Genomic DNA, 22,537 nt, shown 5'->3' with positions numbered 1-22,537 from the left:
GAGCTTCCAGTGTTGACTACCCCACCTGTGGCACACACACAGAGGAGGTAATGACAAATGTAGGAAGATGACAGTACATACAGGTAGAAGGCCAGTTGATCGGAGGGTCATGACCTGGCTTCATCTTCCAGGCTTGACGACCCCACCTGTGGCACGCAGAGAGAAGGTAACAACATGCTAAGGGTATGCTTCACAGTCCATTACGGCAGCGCTTTGGACACAGTTCCGTCCAAAGCACTGCCGGCTTTTGTAAGTGCACTGATTCTGCATGTGTTCATTGAGCCATGCGGAATCATCGCATCCTATACATAGATTGTGATATTTATCTTACGGATAGTGAGCTTCTCCGCAAGCTAAATAGATGTTCTACGGTTTATAAAGACGCGCCACATGTGCGTATATGCAGGTCTGCCACCTGTATCTTTGAACGCATAGTGGAGATGGGATTTCATAAAATCCAATCCACTGTGCTGTAACATCTTGCCGCTGCGAATTGGATACTGCAGCTGTACGCAGCGTGCAATCTGCAGCAAATACTGAAAGTGGAAACATACCCATAGGAAGATGACAGTCCATTTTCGTACAAGGCCAGTTGACTGGAGAGTGACAACCTGGCTTCTCTGAACATCTCCATGGAGCCAGGCAACCTGCGGGTCCCAATCCTGGCTTTCTCCAAACATATCCATGGATTTGCAATGGTCAATGGAGCAGATCTGTATTCTTCCAGCTGGGGTCGAAGTTCCCTAATCTGGTATCCTGTAGAATAATAAATCTGTGTCACTCATGATAGAGCCATGATGTCTTGACTGCAGTCCTGTAGAGTCCCTGGATGTTTGAATGTCTTGGCTGAATCTATGGCTGTCTCTGTCTCTCTGTCTAGAGGCAAGTAACCTCTTTATAAATAACAAGTGTCCTTCATTCAGCATTTACATAAAGTGTAAGAATGGAAATGAGCTTAAGTAGCATTACCTGATTATTTAATCTATTTGCATAGTTTTTCCTATGTTTTTGAACTCAACAAACTATCTGGCCTAGACAATGCATAATTAGCATATCAGTAAACATCACTAGTCATCAAGGATAAGAGGAATGACCACATAGGTGACTGAGTTGAGCTGTTGGTGTATGACCTATGGACCTTTCCAGGCCACCTGAAGCTTATTCTTTGGTACAGGGACCAGCACCCACACCTTCTGACCCACCTGGTAGGTCAATTCCTGGGTGTTATGGTTGTTCCAGTGCTTCTGGTCAGCCTGGGCCTGCGCCATGTTGTCATGCACCAACTGCGTCAAGGTCTGCATCTTGTCAAGGAAGCTTGACATACTCCACGATGGACACTTCTGAATGCCTCAGCTCTTCTTCCCAGGATTCCCTTACCATCCCAAGGGGTCCCTGGACTCACCTGCTGTACAGGAGCTCAAAGGGGGAGAACCCCATCGAGGTCTGTGGAACCTCTTAGTAAGGAAATAAAAGGTTTGGGAGGTACCGCTCTCAGTCGCGTCGCTGGGTCTTAACCAGCATTTTTAGCATCTGTTTAAGGGTACCGTTGAAGCGCTCATGCAAACCTTTGGATAAGGGGTGATACACGTTTTATACAAGACGCCGCACCTGCATTTTCTTACAGAGAGCTTCCATTAGACGAGACATAAATTGAGCCCTATGGTCGGTAAGCATCTCCTTGGGAAATCCTACTCGTGAAAAGATGGCCAACAGGGCATTTGCCACCTTATCTGCCCAAGCTGAGGACAGAGCCACTGCCTCCAGGTACCAAGTAGCATAATCTACCATAGTAAGGATGTAACATTTTCCAGAGCTGCTGGGCATAGACAGTGGCTCCACAATGTTCACAGCAATCCTCTGGAAAGGCTCCTCTATCACTGGCAAAGAGATCAGGGGAGCTTTGGGAGCAGGCTCTGTCTTTTCCACTCTTTTACATGTGATACAGGAGCAGCAGTAGTTGGTTACATCTGTCCCCATTTTGGGCCAATAGAATTGTTGATACAGCCAGGCCTTAGTTTTGCTGACCCCCAAGTGTCCAGTGAGTGGAATCTCATGGGCAATCCGTAAAAACTCACCCCTAAATTGATAGAGTATGACCAGCTGTCTCTCCCTCAACCACTGCTGTTGGGGTTTACAGGGAACCGTCTCCTGGTACAACCTCAACTGTTCCCAGAATACCCTCTCCTTATCAGTCTCGGAGGTGGGCTTCTTGATGAGGTTTCTCAGGGTCTCTAGGCTAACATCTGAGTGTAGAGCAGCCTGGAACTTCTGGCTGGAGGCAGCCAGAAGCGGCGTTAAGGTCCCTTCCGCATGAGGACTCTCTGGGTCCTGCTCTGGGTCTGTCTCTTGGTTCAGTCATCCCTCTGACTGAGGAGGGTCCAGAAGGCAGGGCATTACCTGCCTTCTGGGCACTCTGACTGCAGGTGACAGCGCCGTCTCCCCGGGAAATATTACAGTTCCATCAGCCTGCTCGGCGATGGGTACTACCTCCCCATCCTCCCCCATTTTCTCAGGAACAGTGCTATATATGGGACAATTACCATCGTCCAGGTCACCTTCCTTTGTGGCACTGGTCAGTCGCACGGCATCACCTTCTTCATGGTTCCTGTGCCTCTCCCCATTTCCATCAGCACAGACGCTTGCTCCTGTTAGGGGTACCTGAGCCGTATCACCCCACAGCTTGACATGGCTGAGTACTCCTGTACCTCCAGATACATAATTATCAGGTAAAGCATGCACATTCACATCATTAGCATCAACATTACCATCAGTATTAGATCGGGAAGAGGTGTCATTGACATAATACGTAAACATCCTCCCCAAATCAGTTCCCAACAAAACGTGTTTGGGTAAGTTTTCAGACACCCCCACATCCTTCACCCTACTCCAGACTCCCCAATCTATAAAAACTCGGGCCATCGGCAAGGGACAGCTGGCTCCCTCAATCCTGACAACAGTCATGGTTTTCCCTGGGATAATCTCTTCAGGGGTCATCAGTTTGGGTCAGATGAGAGCTCGTTCAGCTCCGGTGTCCTTGAGGACTATAGTGACAGTGTCCCCCACAGTGACTCTCTGCAAATTTTCACAGGCCCTCCCAACAGCCCCACCCACAAAAAGAACTGCTGCATTAGTGCCTTGGCTGGGGGGCTCTTCTTTGGCTTCTCCAGACAAGTGGCGGTGACTTGTCCAATCTGACTGCATATATAAGACTTGCGGGGATTAGGTGTAGGCCTGGCATTGGCAGATGGAACAAGGTCTCTGGAGAGTTGACTGGCAGGGGTAGGGCTGTTGGGCGATGGCTTACCCCCTTTCCAGCCTGCGGTGACCGACTTCCGCGCCTCCAGTTTACGATTGGCCTCGTAGGTGTCGGCGATCTGCGCTGTTTTGTCCGCGACTTTGGGGTCCCGGTCCATCTTGAACTGTTGCACCTCAGCTGAACAAAGATGTAGGAACTGGTCTTTTACCATCAGGTCCTTCAGCTGCTCAAAGGTGATCACTGACAGTCCTTAGACCCACTGCTCAAAGTGGGTTCTGAGTTCATGCACCACATCGCTGTAGCTGTTGTGTGGTCCACGTTGGAGGTTCCGGAACTTTTTACAGTAAACCTCAGGAGTCAGTTGTTACTTTTTTTTATCAGGACCTGTTTGATGGCCTCATAGTCTCCAACTTGGTCTCAAGGGAGAGAAGTAAACACCTCCAGAGCTTTTCCTTTAAGTAAAATATCGGGCCCATTGCTTCTCAGGCAGCTGGTACTGTCTGTAGGTCTTAACAAACCCCTGTAGAAATATGTCCAAGTCCCCATCCTTTTCCATCACAGGAAAATGCTCGGGATGGGGTTTAAGGAAATGAGCGTTTCTGGACTCACTGCTGGGCTGAGTAGATCTCTGTCCCTGCAGAATCAGCATCAGCATCAGTGAGCATTTACCTGTATAAAAAGAAGAGAGATGAGTAGTAACTTCATGTGGGTCGCCCTCCCAAGGCCGTGGGGCACTCGGTACTGGGCCAGTGTCAGCGGGATGTGTCACAGCAGCAGTGATCCGGTCCGTGGCCCTGGGCGCCCAAGTAATGGGGTGATTGCATGGTGGAAAATGTAGTTAATTGAAGGAATAGTTTGTGACGCCACCTGTGGTGTTCGGCAAGTGAGATGTTAAGCCGACGCTGCATGCAGATCCTCTGGGACTGGTGGTGTGTTGCAGCCAAGATGGTGAAGCTCCCCACAGGTGAAGCTGTAGTCCCAGGGCAGTGTAGATGTGTGGATAGAGGAGAGGCACAGGCGGTGTAGTGGCTGGTACCCAGATGCAGTGGTACAGGGTGTGCTGGTGCAGGAATAAGTGGAGGACACCAGGGCATGTAGTTCCAAAGCTTTACTCACGGTCTGTAATACACACAGATGCCTGCCTCCATGCAAAAAGTTTTTGTAATGCTGAATAAACATTTCTTATACTAAACTTCTCAATGTGAGAGGCACTCATTCTTGAACGTTGCAAACAATTTTAACTATGTCTTAGTGCAATTCCTAATTCAAAGTGCAAGTTTTCACTATCAACACATTTCTTTATCATCTTTTCTATTCACATTTTCTACATTTTCTGTCATTAGCTTTAAGTGATAACCGCTGATAACTGGTTCCTCACTTACATTTCTCAAATCTTTATTCAAATCTTGCATTTCTTTATTCATATCTCTTTATTAAAACATTCCTAAATCCTATGTAGAAGCTATTCTCTAGTCCTCAATACTCTCATAAGACACATTATCAAATACTCCACAATAAAACTTTCAATAATTCTTGTAAGTGCTGGACACCGCTCCCAGCCGGGATCTCTTGCAGTGTCCTTTAGTAGGAGCCATGCTCCAGATTAGGTAGTCCTTATCTTCGCAAAGTGTCTATGTAAAACCAAGAGAGGGCACCTAAAGAGGTGCAACTATTTACAGTAACAGTTCTAGACCATTCAGCGTTCATGATCTCTGCAGTTCAATATGTAAGCTGCCAATCAAAAACTGGGCAACAACTGGAAAAACAAAACTAAACTATAATGGTCAGAATAAGAAAAACAAAAAGCACAAACGTGAAAATACCCTCCTGGGTAACGAGAGTTATTTCTACTAGTGGTGGTCTCCTCCTGGGATTTCTGGAGACTGGTTACTGGAACTGTTTCCAGGGGAGATACTTTGGGTGTCTTCATCCTGTCGCTGGTTACTTGCCAATTGCATGTATGCTTCCCAAAGGGTGAGATAGGGGCAGGTCGGGGTAATTGAAAGGGCCATGGAAATGTCAACTGCCTGTGGGGATGGCATATCTGCTACCACCGATGGCACTTCAGCTGCTGTCGGCGGTTCAGCCAGTATTGACGCTGATACCTCGGAGTCCGATTCTTCTGTGTACATCGGGATCTCAGCTAGTGGCACCGCAGTCCGGAATCGCCGGCGGAGGTCAATTAGGCCATTCCTATTTGTTGGTTCCACTCCTAAGACTAGGGTCATGCCCCCTTCAAAATGTCTGTCCAATTGGGGATTATACCCCTTACTATATTCTATAATGGCCTGTAAGTTTTTCTTGGTGGAAGCTGGGATACTATTTGATACCAGGCTAATAGATAACAATTTTTCCATCACCTATAATATGCTATTATGGGTATGGGGGCCCTCTAGACACTGTATACCCTGTAGCTCAGTTTTAGTTTTGTGTCACCCTTTTCTCTGCCATTTGTGCCAATTTTAAACCTGTGTTTTCTAATAAAAATATTTGTGATTCAACATCATACTTTGGACGTCTATGCACTGATTGCTTCTCTGCTTCTCTCGTTGTATATTGAATTACAGTGTGTCCTGCACTGATTTATTATGGTCTGACACTGATGTGTTTTTTATTGTCATCTTATTCATATATGATTTATGATGTTACTTTGTTCTAGCCCTGTGGTCTGTCATCTTTATCAAGTACAATAAACATGTGCAAGACAAGGGGCACATGAGTACAGAAGGAGAGAGGACCCTGCCGGCGAGGGCTCACAGTCTACAGGGATGGGTGAGGATACACTAGGAGAGGGTAGAACTAGTTGTGAAGTGGTTCAGTAGACCGAGGATCATTGCAGGCTGTAGGCTTGTCGGAACATGTGGGTCTTCAGGTTCTTCTTGAAGTTTTCCATTGTTGGTGAGAGTCTGATGTGTTACGGCAGAGAGTTCCGAAGTATGGGGGGAAGCACGGGAGAAGTCTTGTATGCGGTTGTGGGAAGAAGAGATGAGGGGGGAGTAGAGAAGGAGCTCTTGAGAGGATTAAAGGTTGCGTAGGTACCGGGAGACCATGTTACAGATGTATGGGGGAGACAGGTTGTGGATGGCTTTGTATGTCATGGTTAGGGTTTTGAACTGGAGCCTCTGGACAATAGGAAGCCAGTGAAGGGCGTCGCATAGGAGGTAGGCAGGGGAATAGCGGGGAGACAGGTGGATTAGTTGAGCAGCAGAGTGTAGGATAGACTGGAGTGGTGCCAGAGTGCTGTAAGGGAAGCCAGAGAGTAAGAGGTTGCAGTAGTCGAGGCGGGAGATGATAAGCGCGTGCACTAGTGTTTTTGTGGTTTCATGGTTGAGGAATACACGGATCCGGGAAATATTTTTGAGTTTGAGGCGGCAGGAGGAGGCAAGGGCTTGGATATGGGGTTTGAAAGAGAGGGCAGAGTCGAGGATCACCCCAAGGCACCGAGCGTGCGGGACTGGGGAAAGAGAGCAGCCATTGACATTGATGGATAGGTCTGTTGGAGGGGTAGAGTGAGATGGGGGAAAGATGATGAATTCTGTTTTGTCCATGTTCAGTTTGAGAAAGCGAGCAGAAAAGAAGGCTGAAATAGCAGATAGACATTGTGGGATTTTGGTCAGTAAGGAGGTGAGGTCAGGTCCAGATAGGTAGAGCTGCGTGTCATCGGCGTAAAGGTGGTACTGCAAGCCGTGGGATCCTATGAGCTGTCCCAGGCCGAAGGTGTAGATGGAGAAGAGTAGGGGTCCGAGGACTGAGCCTTGAGGCACACCGACAGACAGGGGGCGAGGTGAGGAGGTGGTGTGTGAGAGGGAGACACTAAATGTTCGGTCTGTTAGGTATGATGAGATTCAGGATAGGGCCAAGTCTGTGATGCCAAGAGATGAGAGAATCTGCAGCAGGAGGGAATGGTCCACTGTGTCGAAGGCAGAAGACAGGTCCAGGAGAAGGAGGACAGAGTTGTGTCGCTTGCTCTTGGCGGTTAGTAGGTCGTTAGTGACTTTAGTTAGGGCAGCTTCAGTTGAGTGATGTGGTCGGAAGCCAGATTGTAACCGGTCAAAGAGGGAACAGGAGGAGAGGTGGGAGGACAGTTCAAGATATACATGCTGTTCCAGTAGTTTTGAGGTGTAGGTTAGAAAAGATATCAGGCAATAGTTAGACACAGAGGATGGGTCGAGGGAGGGCTTTTTGAGGATGGGTGTGATTGAGGCATGTTTGAAGGCTGAGGGAAAGATACCATTTGTAAGTGAAAGGTTGAAGAGGTGTGTTAGAGTTGGGATGAAGATTGTGGCAAAGTTAGGGATGAGGTGGGATGGGAGAGGGTCAAGCGCACAAGTGGTGAGGTGTGATCTTGACAGGAGGGTGGAGAGCTGATCTTCTGTCATGGTGGAGAAGCTGGTTTTGGAAGAACAGGGCTGAGCGGCTAAGAGGGGCATTGGGGGCTGCGAGCCAAAGCTTTCTCTGATCGTATCGATCTTCTGCTTAAAGAAGGAGGCAAAGTCTTCAGCAGAAATGAGAGGAGATGGAGGAGGTGCTGTGGGACGGAGTAGAGAGTTGAAAGTGTTGAAAAGCTGTTTAGGGTTGTGAGACAGTGAGGATATGAGGGATGCAAAGTAAGTTTGTTTGATATTTGTTGATATTTAACTGTATACACTGCAAGAATATTGCACTTAGAAAGATATTGCCTATGTGAAACCAGCATATTAGTTGCAAAGTTATTAAAAATAAAGTAAAATGGTCAAGTGTTAAAATATACTAACATAAGTTGGAGGCTTACACATGTTTCAGTTCAGAACACCAAGTACACTTGTTTTGATTAAATATGATTTTAGTTTTAATTTCTGCTTAAGAAGTGGCTATTGGTTAAGTGTGGTAAAAATATTTTAATTATCACATATTTATGTAAAGAGCATCTTCTGGGTTCACATATGTGTGAATCTTAATTCAACCATGTGGTTGACATAACATGATAGAAACCATAACATGAAACATACCTTTTCAAAGAAGTTCTATGGGAATAGAATGAAATAAATAGAAGAATGGAAACAACATTCTAAATAATTTCCTATAAACCTTTAATTAGCAAATTACAATCATTTTGTCTACAACAAAATGGCTATTGCCTTCTTATACTAAGAGAAAACTGTCCTAGAAGGTTAAAAGGACAGGTACCTGTAAGTCTAATAAGATTCCACTCAGCATTCAGCCTACTTGGCCTAAACCTGTTACCATTGTGAAAAATAAAGTCTCTTGTGAGTTTCACCATATTTATTTATGTTGATGTGTTTTGGACACTTTCTGTATCTTGTCCGACAAGAGAATATGACTTTGCTGAAAATTAGAAAGTTGGCATGGTCCAACATGCAAAAACTGTTTATCAAAAATTAATTAAAATTGTGATGCAAAATCTGATATAAAGTAAGACAACTAGACTGTTTAAATATGCAGAAGATTTATCAATCAGCATGAATCACGTTGAAAAATCAGGCACATTTTAATATTGCATGGTTAAGGTTTGCAATGTCTATGAATCTGACAGTATTGATAAATATGCCCCATTGTGTGGACAGCCAGATGCTTACATGGGGAAGAGATGCCAACCGGATGAACTAGAGCAAGAAGGTAAAGCAGGTGAAGGCAATGTGATAGCTTTGAGTTGTTTCTTCTAAGATACCTTAGATATTGTCATCCGTTTAGTTGTTATTTTGATATGTAACACTTACCTGTAGCAAACAAAGTACATTTCTTCATTGCTATGATATTCCTAAATGGCATAGGCCTCTTTTAGCAGATAATGTACCATGTCATACTGATCAAGCATTTGTTGGATGTGCTGGAAAAACAAGCCAGATTTATGGAGGCCCAATCTCATAATGGATAGGGAATAACTTACTCGTCACTGGTTTTCAAACTGTTTGGATCCTAGCAATACCAAGGATAGTGCTCTGGAGCCCATAACCTGGACTCTGCAGATAAAGGTCTTGAATGAAGTGGAGTTGCCTGTGCTCAATCTCCAATCTATTCATTGTCTATAGTATTGACAGAAGCCAAGCATAGAGCCTGATACCCAAGGACAGTTCTTTGTAAAGACCATCAATAAACTACACTAGACCTTTTTGTTGGCTTCTCTTCAATTTATTATAGTGAAAACAAGTAAAGAAATGAGTAAATTTTCTTTGCAGTCTACTCAAGGAAATTGGTCTTATTGTGGTAATCAGTATCAGATATAATGCTGGAAACCACAAAAGCAAAGGAAGTGACAAGTGAAAGTGTATTGCAGATGATAGCAGGCGTTTCCCAATCTTAAAAAACAGTCTACCCGATCTGACCAAAAAAGAAAGCGCAGATATTGAGCATAAACTACACAAAAGTAGAATAGTAAAATTATGAGCTTGCTACAAGAAATCCCTGCCCTATATGGCTCAAGAGCAAATAAATAAATACTACACAAATTATTAAAGGGCAAATTACAGTATGTTAAGGAATGAGAGAGACCATCCAACCCGTACAAAAAGAATATGTACAGTAAATGCTCAGTCATACATTCCTCAAGGTATACTTCCCCTTGAGAAAGGTTAAACACGAAATGCATGTTGGGGCAGCGTGGTGGGATCATTTTATCTTTCCTCATTATGGGTAAGCAACACTCTATAATAATTACATATTTAACCTGTTATGGACACTTAGCTTTTATAATGGTATGTTCACTGCATATACTTTGTTCCAATAGGTGTTTTTTTTGCTGAGTGTTGCATTTTATTCTTTGGATTTATGATGCTCTCCCTTTTATTTCCTCCTTTGTAGACCTATGTGTATATAATGGCAATAACTTCAATAACTTTAATTTCAATCAACTATTTTTTTAACTTTACTGGTGGTTCATGGTTAAAATTATAGCTCTCAAAATGTGGAGAAGCAAGAACTTGTTTTCACAAAAAAAGCACTTTTAGTGTGTGATGGCAGCCAAAAATAAACACCAATATAATTCTGGTATCACTGTAATCGAACCGACCGAGAGAATAAAGTAATCTAATCACGTATACCACATGAGAAATGGTGTAAACAATTAATAAAACCAATTCTTGACCTGCTGTTGATTTGTTCATTCTGCATCCCAAAGATCGCAGTATGGCTTTGCTCACATTTATCCTGCGCTCTATGCTGAGCACTAACACTAGAATTTCTGTGTAAATTTCTGAAAACACCAAAACAGAAAAAAACATGTTTAAAAATTGGCTGCGCTGCTGGAAAGAAGTCTCTTTCTGCAATATTTCTTAGAAGGTTCTTTATTGTTCACTACGCACTTCAATGCCTTTCTGGCTTCTTTACCAAGTGTAAGAAAAATAAATAGATAAACAAACACCAACCACCCAAGGTGAGCAAACCTATTGTTTTTACTGTCTCCTATATTAGGGTTTTACCCTATTGTGCTCTTCTCCCTTCACAGTCTCTGTTTATTTAAATCTCTGAAACACATGATTCAGATGGAACCTCAGGCACCAGTTTTGTGCAGTTATGAAAAGAAAGGCACCTCTGAATGGAGACCAGATGCAGTCCAGAGTAACTCTGCTGCCTCATTATAGTGAATGGTTCCTTCGTCGCTTTCATCTGAATAACATCATTCATAGATTTAGGTGGAAACCCAAATGTAAGTGCTCAGGGTAGGGCATAGGATAAATGTGATCCAAAATGTAAAATGTTCCCAGTAAAAGCTTCAACTCAATCCATTAAAAAAAGCAAGTCCCCACTCAGGTCCATCATCTGTCAATGGAAATTTTTGGGAGATTTAAAGGGAATCGGTCACCGGAAGTTGGCGGCCTATGTAAGTGGCCTGTGTCTGATCCGATGGGCAGTGTTTCTTCTTTTTTTCTCCACCCCATCTGTGGCCCTCGTCCGTGATCTTTTCCGGAATTTTAGTAGTTCTACTCCATAGTTCACGCGTGCGCATGCGCCGGTACACTATGTCCCGGAAGTATTTCACTGTGTTCCGGGACATAGTGTACCGGCGCTTGCGCAGTAATGATTTTTAGCTTTGCCCGCAGTTGGGCAAAGCATACTGCATGTGCGCGAAGCAAGATTGCTTAGCGCACGCGCGAACTATGGAGTAGAACTACTAGAATTCTGGAAAAGATCGCGGACGGGAGCCATGGATGGGGTGGAGAAAAAAAGAAGAAACACCGCCCATCTGACCGGACACAGGCCATTTACATAGGCCACCAACTTCCGGTGACAGATTCCTTTTAATGTTACTGGTAGCACAAAGAATCTGAAAAAGTATAATGGCTCCTCCCCTCAAAAAGGTATACAGCAAATTCTGCATTTCCAAATCCAAATACCCCCCTTCCCTTCTGAGCCCCTCAGTATGCCTAAACCGCATTTAGCATCCACATGTTTGGCGCTTCTGTAGCTACGGGAGTGCGCTTAACTTATGGGGTCCATGTCTCCAGGTGCACAAGCTGGTCACAATGTTCTGGGCATTACAATGTACTGGCACTACAATGGCAGATTTGCAATTTTAACTCAGCAAAATCCCCTGCTGTTTGTTTCTGGAAAACCCCCATGGATTCAAAATTGCTGATAAATTCCTAGATGGGTGTTTTTCCAAAATGGGGTTGCTTGAGGGGGATTATGCTCTTCTGGCACATAAAGGCTCTGTATATGGAGTCCACAAAGTACTCTACCATAATTTGTTCTCCAAGAGTCAAATAGCACTCTGTCCCTCAAAAGTCTCGCTGTGCGGCTAAGCAGTAATGTACAGCCACATATGGGGTATTTCCACGTTCATCAATAATTATGTGACAAATTTTGGTGCCATTTTTACCCATTTCCCAGTGTGAAAATGTAAAACTTGGGGCTACAACAAAATTTGTGTTGTAAAGAAGGAATTATTTGTTTTCACTGCCCAATGGTATAAAAATCTGTGAAACATCCGTGGTGCCAATATGATCACTGCACATTTAGATTAATTCATTGAGATGTGTAGTTTGTAAAATGGGGTCACTTTTGGTGGGGTTCTGCTGTCCTGGCACCTCAGGGCCTCTTTCATTGGGTCATGGCACTTGCAAACCATAGCAGAAAAATCTGCACTATATTATGGTACTCCTTCCCTTCTGAGCTTTCCACTGTACATGAAAAGTAGTTCATGATTATATTAAGGGTATTACCACACTCAGGTGAAATTGCACAACAAACTATGCGGTCCATTTTTTCCTATTAGCTCTTATAAAAATTCAAAACTTGGTGCTAAAGCAATATTTTAGAGGTAAAAATGTAATAATTCTTTCTTTAATTATTCTTTCTTCACTGCCCATTAGTATAAAGTTCTGTGAGGCACATGTGATGTTAATATGTTATGCTCACTGTACCCCTAGATGAATTAATTGAGAAGTGTAGTTTGTAGCTGTTCTGGCACCTCAGGGTCTCTGTTCACAATTTCGTGAATTGACTGAGATTTAAAAATACTTACTACACCCCTGGACTAATTCCTTGAAGTTTATTTTCCAAAATGAAACCACTTGTGGGATTAAAGCTGTTTTGCATATCAGGGGCTCTTCAACTGAGACATGGCATAGGCAATCTATTCCAGCCAAAATTGCGCTCCAGAATTCAATAGGTGCTCCTTCCCATCTAAGCCCTGCCATGTTCCCAAACAGTAGTCTTCCACTACATATGGGTTATCGACGTACTGAGAAATCGCACAACAGATTTTGTGGTCCATTTTCTATTGTTACCCTTGTGAAAATGAAAAATTTGGGGCTTAAGCAACATTCTTGAGGAAAAAATCTATTTTTCATTTTTCAATGTTATAACATTTTGTGATGCAACTGTGGGTTAAAGGTGCTCACCACCCCTCAAGATAAGTTCAGAGCCGGGTATAGTTTCCAAAATGGGGACACTTGTGGAGGGTTTCCACTGTTTAGGCACATCATGGGCTCTGTAAATGCAACATGGCATCCTATATCTGTTTCACCCAATTATTCGCTCCAAAAGTCAAATGGTGCTACTTTGTTTGCTCTGCTCTGCTGTGCGCCAAAAAAGTAGTTTTTCACCACATATGGGGTATTGATGTACTGAAGAGAAATTGCACAATAAATTGTATGATCCAATTTCTCCTGTTACCCTTGTGAAAATGAAAAATTTGGGGCTAAAGCAGCATTTTTGTGGCAAATATTTGATTTTTATATTTTCATGGCTCAACCTTATAACTGTTTGTAAAGAATCTTCAGGCTCAAGGCGCTCACTACACCTCTAGACAAATTCCTTGATGAGTGTAGCTTCCAAAATGGGGTCACTTAAGGGGCGTTTCCACACCAGGGCCTCTGCAAACTCAACATGGCCTATTTTGCGCTCCATAGGTTGAATAGTGCTCCTTCTCTTCCTAGCCCTGAAGTGCGCCCAACCAGTAATTTTCCACTACATATTGTACTGTCCATTTTCTTTTGTTACCCTTTTGAAAATGCAAAATTTAGGTAAAAAGCAATATTTTTGTGGGAAAAAGTAACATTCTCATTTTTTCCTTCCTTGTTGCTTTAATTCCAGGGAAATCTCTAAAGGGTTAATATACTTCGTGAATGTGGTTTTGAACACTTTTGACAAATGTAGCTTTTAAAATGGTGTCACTTTTGAGAATTTTTTTTGTCACGTAGACTCCTCAAAGTCACTTAAAATGGGATGTGGTCCCTAAAAGAATAGTTTTTTTAAATTTTGTCGGAGAAATTGCTGAGAAGCTTTTAACCTTTCTAACGTCCTACCAATAAAAATGATGCATAAAAAATGATGCTGATGTGAAGTAGTCATGTGTTAAATGTTATTTATTAAGAATTTTGTGTGGTATAGCTATCTGGTTTAAGGGCATACAAATTCAACATTTGAAAGTTGCAAAGTTTTCAATTTTTTTCTCAAATTTTCAATATTTTCTTAACTAAACACAAATCATATATACTAAAATTTACCATTAACATGAAGTAAAACGTCGCAAAAAAATCCCATAATCACGATGATCTGTTGAAGCATTACAGAGTTATGACCTCATAAAGTGACACTGGTCAGAATTGAAAAAATTAATTTGGTCAGGAAGGTGAAAACAGGCTGGTGGGTGAAGAGGGGAATTGAATAAATCTTGAGCTTTTTGAACCATTTTCTTACTTTAAGCATAATGGTTAGCCCAGGAATGGATATTGTGGGATCAGAGTTCTCTCTGGCATGTCTTGCTTCCTTGACTTCCGGCCACACCCGGCCATAACGGGAGAGAATTATGAAATGATGGGAAAGTACTACTCTCTTTGTTGGTCATTACAAACAATCATGACACAGCTTTCATTTTGCATTTGTGTTCAAATATGAAAGCTGTTTTTTTCTGTACTTGTTGGGCTTTTCTTCATACAGCAAAAGACTGCTCACTGCTCCTCACCTCATTTAAAAGTGCTGAGTGGAAAGAAATTTGCTTTGTGCCATAATTTGTTACTTTTACCTCACAAAATTGGCTCAAATCCAATAAGTAATTTCTTTCCACTATTTTCTCCTTCATTGTGGAGGTTACTATGGTTTCTTAGCCATCTACCAAACACTGTGAAGTGATTGTTTATGTCCCAGTATCTGTGCATACTGCATTTATATCTCAGCTAACCTAACATAACATTATATGGCAGCTAACCTATCCTAAGGCCCCATTCACATTACACCACAGTTGTCCAAACCATCTGGCGATATCAGCAGGATCAGCTGACAGTGTAAAATTTGTGGTACCTTCCCGACTGTTCCCTAACACATGGTGCCGAATGTCTGAGGAGTATGATATCGGCACTCTCAGAAAACAGAGGAGCAATCAGTCGAACATTGCTATGTATGTGTCATGAATGGACATGAGTATGTCTGGCAGATGACACAACATATATGTACAATGGGATGATAAAGGTAGAGGAAGGCCCTAACGGTAGAGAGAGGAGGATGGGACTCCAACCACTGCCTGTCCCTTAGCTCCCCTAACGCCCTATGTGGGTCCTTTTCCCCTCTGCCACCACATGCCTACTCCCTGGCTGTCACCTCTACTAACCCTGGCTAGTGCACTGGCTGGCAAGGACGCTAGCCTCGCCACTGCCGATGGTCACACACAGGGAAAGCGACAAACAAGGGACTCACAGAAACAATACAACTTAGCTCAGAATCTCCTTCTAAGCTCCACAGCAGCAGAATGAATGGCACAAGGTAAACAAGACTCAAACAGCGACAATACCACCGTCACAGGAGAGCTCCACATCCTTAGCTGGTCTGCATAGAAGTAACTCTATAACTGATGATCAGCTAATGGGTCATGTGAAAATTTAAAGGGAAGTGGGAGTGGTTACCAGACAACATCAGCTGACCAGCCTAAAAGAAGCTGCAAGCAAGAGACTGACATTAACTCTTGCTGGACTAAGTTGGTCTGGGGAAAAAATTGCAGCATGTCCAAGTTTGATCAGATATTTGGATCACACCATGCAAGTCAATGAGTTATTGGACAATATCGGACAGCACTCTGGTGACATCTGAGTGGAGTCCGATTTCCATGGACTGACACAATGGAAAAGACGGAGACATTTTTTTTCTCCATCTTCTCTTCATCCGAGAGAATAGAATCACATTATGGTCATCAGATATCGATCAGAGTGTGGTTTGCGTTTGCACAATCTACCCAATTATCTTGGTTAAAGAGAATACACTGTCATCTACCCCTGTCATTATATGGACGTTTAAGGAGCAATCAAATTAATGCTTAAGATAATCCACGTAATAAGTGTGACCATGTCTCAAGCTTGGATTTATTGACTAGCCTAGTGATAGAACGTTGTGGTAGCAAAGAAAATGATGCCAGGGGCATCAAAGTACAATTTTTAGCCAGCCCTCAATATATATTTTGAAAAATATATTTCTTCCAATGACTTATTATGATATTTAATAACAAAAATATTCTTAATGTGGCTGGTTACATCAATAAGTCAGGAAGAATTGTTATATAGTGAATCATAAAATATGCTTCCAATTGTTTCTTTGTAATTTATAATCATTATGTGTTTATGGCTATAATGTAAGAATCATTTCTCATTTTCTGTGTTCCACAGAGACTTATACATCTGAAATTAATTCAGTCATGGAGATATATGCGTCAGCAGCAGAAGTTACATAATTGAGAGGCCCTTCCCTCCTGAAGTAGTTTATTAGCTGGTGATTTGCAGTGTGCAGGACAGATAGCTTAATACACAGCTCCACAAAAGTCTCTTATCTGCAGGGCTGTCTGACTCTGAACATGGCTGTTCGCCTTATCTAATTCCTCCTTTCCATGCCCACAGGAGTGACAGCTTGGTGCGCAGAGCTGGTATCTGACATTGCATAATGGTCTGAATACTTTGTGTCTTTCTGGCTACAAAAAAATTACTGATACTTCTATACATAGCTTCAGCTATCCATGACACTTGTTATCTATGGGTGCTTAATATATACTCAGAAGAAATTACACAACAAATTGTATGGTCTATTTTCTCCTGTTTCCCTTGTAAAAATGAAAAATTTGGGGCAAAACCAATATTTTCGAGTGAAAAAAATGTATTTTTTAATTTTCACAGTTCAACGTTAAAAAATTCTGTGAAGCACCTGTGGGCTCAAGGTGTTAACTATAAGTCTACAGTGTAGTCAGGAGAAATTTTACAACAATTTTTTGGGGTACATTTTCTCCTGTTACCATTGTGAAAGTAAAAAAATTGGGGGCTAAAAAACATTTTTTGGGGGAAAATGTGATTTTTTTATTTTTATGGCTTTATATTACAAAATTCTGTGAAGCACCTAGGGGTTCAAGGTGCTCACCACACATCTAGATAAATTCCGTGAGGAGTCTTTTTTGCAAAACGGGGTTGATTATGTGGGGTTTCCACTGTTTAAGCACATCCGGGCTCTCCAAATGCAACATGGTGTTTGCTCTCGACTCAAGGCATTATTGAGTTCAAAAACTCAAATGATGCTCCTTTCCTTCCAAGCCCTGCCATGTGTCCAAACTGTAGTTTTCCCTCACATATGAGGTATCAGTATATTCAGGAGAAATTGCAAAACATATTTTGAGGTCCATTTTCTACTGTTACCCTTGCGAAAATAAAAATTTGGGGTCAAAGAAACATTTTTATGGGAAAAATGTATTGTTTATTTTCACGGCTCTATGTTATAAACATCTGTGAAACAACTGAGAATTCAAGGTGCCCACCACACATCTATATGAATTCCTTGAGGGGTTTATTTTCCAAAATGTCATCACTTTTGGGGAGTTTCCACTGTTAAGGCACAGTTATTATCCCATAAACTGACACTGCTCAGAATACAGTCTGTCCATAAAGTCATGGTGCACTTTTGATCAGTCACATGAAAGCAACAAAAGACGATAGAAATGTGAAATCTGCAGCAAATACAAGTAAAACCCTCCCAGTTTTCAGTTTTTCAGAATCTGTGACCAAAGTGCTATGTGAATATCGGCACGTTTATAGCGAAGCACCACCACATAGGAATAACATTACTCGGAGGGATAAGCAGTTGAAGGTAACCGACAATTTGGTGGAGAAACCCCGTTCTGGTAGGCCATCAGTCAGTGACGAGTCTGTAGAGGCTATACGGGATAGCTACCTAAAACATCTGTGCGTGCGTGTGCTTGACAATTATACCTAAGCAAGACTACAGTTCATAAGGTGTTATAGAAATGTCTGTGTTTTACAGGCTACAAATTGCGGCTACTATCAAACCGGCGGATAGACCCAAACGATGCGCGTTTGCTACAATTATGCTTCATGAGATCGACAATGATGCAAGATTTTTGCAGAAGATTGTGTTTAGTGATGAAGCGACCTTCCATATTTGTGGACATGTTCATCGCCATAACGTCTGAATATGGGCTGCTGAACATCCTCATGCCTATGTCGAGTACGAACGTAACACCCCTAAAGTGAACATGTGGTGTAGCTTGATGCATGATAATGTGATAGGCCCATTTTTTTCCTCGGAGCAGTCTGTGATGGTAAACACATATCTTGACATGTTGGAATTGTATGCAGTGCCACAATTTCCAGAGGGTGTCATCTTTCAACAGGACGGCGCTCCTCCACACTATGCCACCATTGTTCGTGAGTTTCTGGATAGAACATTCCCCCGGTGGTGGATAGGCAGGGATTCTGTCAAGCCATGGCCACCACGATCCCCGAATCTGACGCCTTTAGACTTTCACTTTTGGGTTTATGTGAAGTAACATGTGTACATTGAACGTATCAACGACATTAATCACTTAAAGCAGAGAATCACAGACGTTATTCACTCAATTACACCAGGCGTCCTTACCCGTGTGTGGCAAGAACGTCACTATTGTTTGGATGTGTGTAAGGCAACAAATGGAGCCCACATCAAACTGCACTGAATAGGTATGAAACTGGGAGAGTTTTTCTTTTATTTGGAGCAGATTTCACATTTCTATCGTCTTTTGTTGCTTTCCAGTGACTGGTCAAAAGTGCACCATGACTTTACGAACACACTGTAGTAAAATTTGGCCTGGTCATAAAGGTGAAAACTGGCTTGCTGGGTGAAGGGGTTAATGTAGATGCTACATGAAGATCATGAGTCTGAGTTTGTTCAATTTTGGATTCTATAGGGAATGCCAAACTGCTAGCAGAAAAAAAAAGCTTTCCGCAGGCTTAGATCTTTTTGTTCCCTAAAGTCTAGGTTCCTATTAAAATGTCAAGCTCTTGGGCAACTAAGACATAATGTTGAAGATCAAATAATTTTTGGCCAACATCTATGATATATCTGTGGCCTCCTTAAACTTATGGTATTGTAATATTCTAAAGAAATTATCATCCCATGTAGCCCAGTTTATGGATGAGCTCTGCAATAAGACGCTATATTGGTCTGGTAGACAGTCCCAGATAAGTATCTGGATTTTTGTAAATTTTGTTTAATATTTAAAAAAACAATTATTCCCCGCTTCAAAAAAATGATTGCCCAAGTAAAACTGTTTTTTTTGTTTAGTCTATGGCCACATTGTGAACGTGCGCTTATATTTTGCACATGCACCACTTTATGCTCGTGCTCATTTCTTTGGTTTTAGTGTAGTTTATTGTACTTTGTACAAACAGGGGCTGATGATTGACCAGTTGGGGCCCTGTCCTGCTCTGTCCTTTTTAACTTCGAGGTTTGCTGACATAAGATAAAGTTTTAATACTAGACACAGGATAGAACAGTCCCGACTGGGTACACCCTGTTGCAGTGGGATGGCTTTTAAGCTTTTTGATCAAAATATTGTACGCCAAGTACCATATATAATTTACATGTACTATTACTATTTTTTACTTATTTACTTACTAAATTATCTATGTGAGCAAGTACCCTATAGTAAGTAATTTCTAAACAGAAAAAAACGGTTAAATGGCAATATTTCAACTGGCAGATGTGCTACAGTTTTATTGTCAAAAGTTTTGCAATATTTATGGAAGAATTCAAATTATGCAATACAAAAATGACTGAAAGGGAACAGAAAATACCATATGTTAGACGTGCAAACAGAAAAAACCTGCAGGAGATTAACTCACTTTTTGTTTTCCTGTAAATTTGCATACTTTACCTTTACCCTGCTCAGACTGCAGAAAACCATTTAGCATTATTGTTTGGAGAAAGTCCAATTATCTGCACTGTATATACTATAGTAAATGTAATTTAGACAATATTATCGGGGCTGTCAATCTTCTGTAATAATATATATTTTTCTTTTTTTTCTTTCCTAATATATACTGGCCCACCAGAAATGAACTGCTGGTAAGAAAATGTAGTGGGTTGCAATTAACAATAAGTTATTTAAAAAACATTAATTTGACAAGTAGCAACACAATAGATGTCGTGGAGCCAGAAAATTTTCCTCTTAATTTTGTAAATGTTGTTTTTATCTCTATAAATTCTGAGATGGTGGGCTCTTATTGGCATAGAGACGCAGACCTGTGCTGTGTACTATGATACAAACAGTTGTTTACCCACAGTTTCCCTTCTTCTGACAACTTAGGTATTACCGATGAGCCAAGTCTGCAGTATTTCCTCCTCTCTTCATCTTTGACTATCTTCTCCACAGTTTCTTAAATGGGTAGTCCCATAAGCAACATATATCACATATCCAGCGTCTGACTGCTGAGACACCCACAGATTACTGGAATTGGGATCCCAATGTCCCCTGGTGTAGTCAGCATGCGCACTCACTGCTCTATTCATTGTATATATTGGCAAGCTTTTCAGTGATAGAGGTCAGTTGATAGTTGACAACTATTTATCTAATGAAAGAAAATTATACTGATGCAACCATACACATTTCAGTCAATGTTGGCTGTTACAGAAATTCAAACTGACTGGACATGTTCAACGATAAAGGGCAATGGACACACAATCTTTACGGGGATTACTCTGGGTGCGTTCTTTCTTAAATAAAATGTTTTGTGAACTTGAGACCAGCGGTCAAAAATCTAAAAAGTAGACAACTTTGCTGAAGGATAATGGTCGTTAGTCAGTTGGCTAAAACTTTGATTAGTGCTGAAATTTCACAAGACGGTGGTCTAATGATGACTCTTACATTACACACCATATTGTAAACCACGATTGAGCTTCCTAGCTTTACCGTTGTTAATGCTGTAAGAGGAACACCATGTATCTAGTAGAGCTGTCAGTAAAAACTGAATGAAAGGAATTCGATTTAATGGGAAGGTCGTACCCTATACTAGTTTGGAACATTCTAGAGAACTTGAAGTACTACTTTTAGTCGTAAAGCAGGTATGTGATAATATCTGTGAAGAACATTTATTAAGTTCAATACTCTACTTCTAACTTAAAACTTTAAGGGGGAAACATGAATTCAATTATCTGCATCTTAACATTGAAGAGAAGAGAATTACCATCCCTAATTCAATGACCAATGCAGGTGTAAAAGAAACTTTTATTCAACAATTTTATTCAACAAGAAACAATTATTCAACCCCATTGCAAATAAGATTTAGTAGCAAAATTTACAAATGTTCTGCTGTTTGTAATAAGCCAAACAAGAACAATTTAACCTCTTCATGACATTGAACATACTAAAACATCCTCTTTTGCAGTTTGTTCCCGGAAGTAGACGTACCGGTACTTCCTGGCAATTGTGAGGGCCAACAAAAATACTTTGTAGAAAAAATCCAGCGAGAGAGAGAGAGTGATGATTGTGATGGACCCAATAGCACTGTGATGCACTTCTGGTCAAGGTATCAGGTGCAAGATACCCTCGGAGATATTAGTCATTAACTTGTATCAACAGAACAATCTATGTACCTGTTAACAGTAGCACAAAGGATCTGGAAAATGCTTTGGCTCCTCACCCCTCAAAAGAAATCCAGTGAACTCTGCATTAATAAATCGAAATACCCCCATCCTTCTGAGTTTCAGTGACATCCCTGCTAACACAGTGAGAGTGGTACATCACAATATATACAGTGGGTGCAGAAAGTATTCAGACCCCTTTAAATTTTTCACTCTGTTTCATTGTAGCCATTTGGTAAATTCAAAAAAGTTCATTTTTTTCTCATTAATGTACACTGTGCACCCCATCTTGACTGACAAAACATAAATGTAGAAATTTTTGCAAATTTATTAAAAAAGAAAAACTGAAATATCACCTGGTCATAAGTATTCATACCCTTTGCTCAGTATTGAGTAGAAGCACCCTTTTGCGCTAATACAGCCATGAGTCTTCTTGGGAATGATGCAACAAGTTTTTCACACCTGGATTTGAGGATCCTTTGCCATTCTTCCTTGCAGATCCTCTCCAGTTCGGTCAGGTTGGATGGTGAACATTAGTGGACAGCCATATTCAGGTCTCTCCAGAGATTCTCAGTTGGGTTTAGGTCAGGGCTCTGCTTGGGCCAGTCAAGAATGGTCACAGAGTTATTCATAAGCCACTCTTTTGTTATTTTAACTGTGTGCTTAGGGTCATTGTCTTGCTGGAAGGTGAACCTTTGGTCAAGTCTGAGGTCTAGAGCACTCTGGAAGAGGTTTTCATCCAGGATATCTCTGTACTTGACTGCATTCACGCTTCCTTCAATGGCAACCAGTCATCCTGCCCCTGCAGCTGAAAAACACCCCATAGCAGGATGCTGCCACTACCATGTTTTACTGTTGTGATTGTATTGGGCACGTGATGAGTAGTGCCTGGTTTTCTCCACAGATACCGCTTAGAATTATAACCAAAAAGGTCTATTTTCATTTCATTAGACCAGAGAA

The sequence above is a fragment of the Dendrobates tinctorius genome, unplaced genomic scaffold, assembly GCF_039654945.1.
Source record: "Dendrobates tinctorius isolate UK_male_01 unplaced genomic scaffold, ASM3965494v1 ptg000004l, whole genome shotgun sequence".
Taxonomy (NCBI): domain Eukaryota; kingdom Metazoa; phylum Chordata; class Amphibia; order Anura; family Dendrobatidae; genus Dendrobates; species Dendrobates tinctorius.
This window is presented reverse-complemented; position numbering follows the sequence as displayed.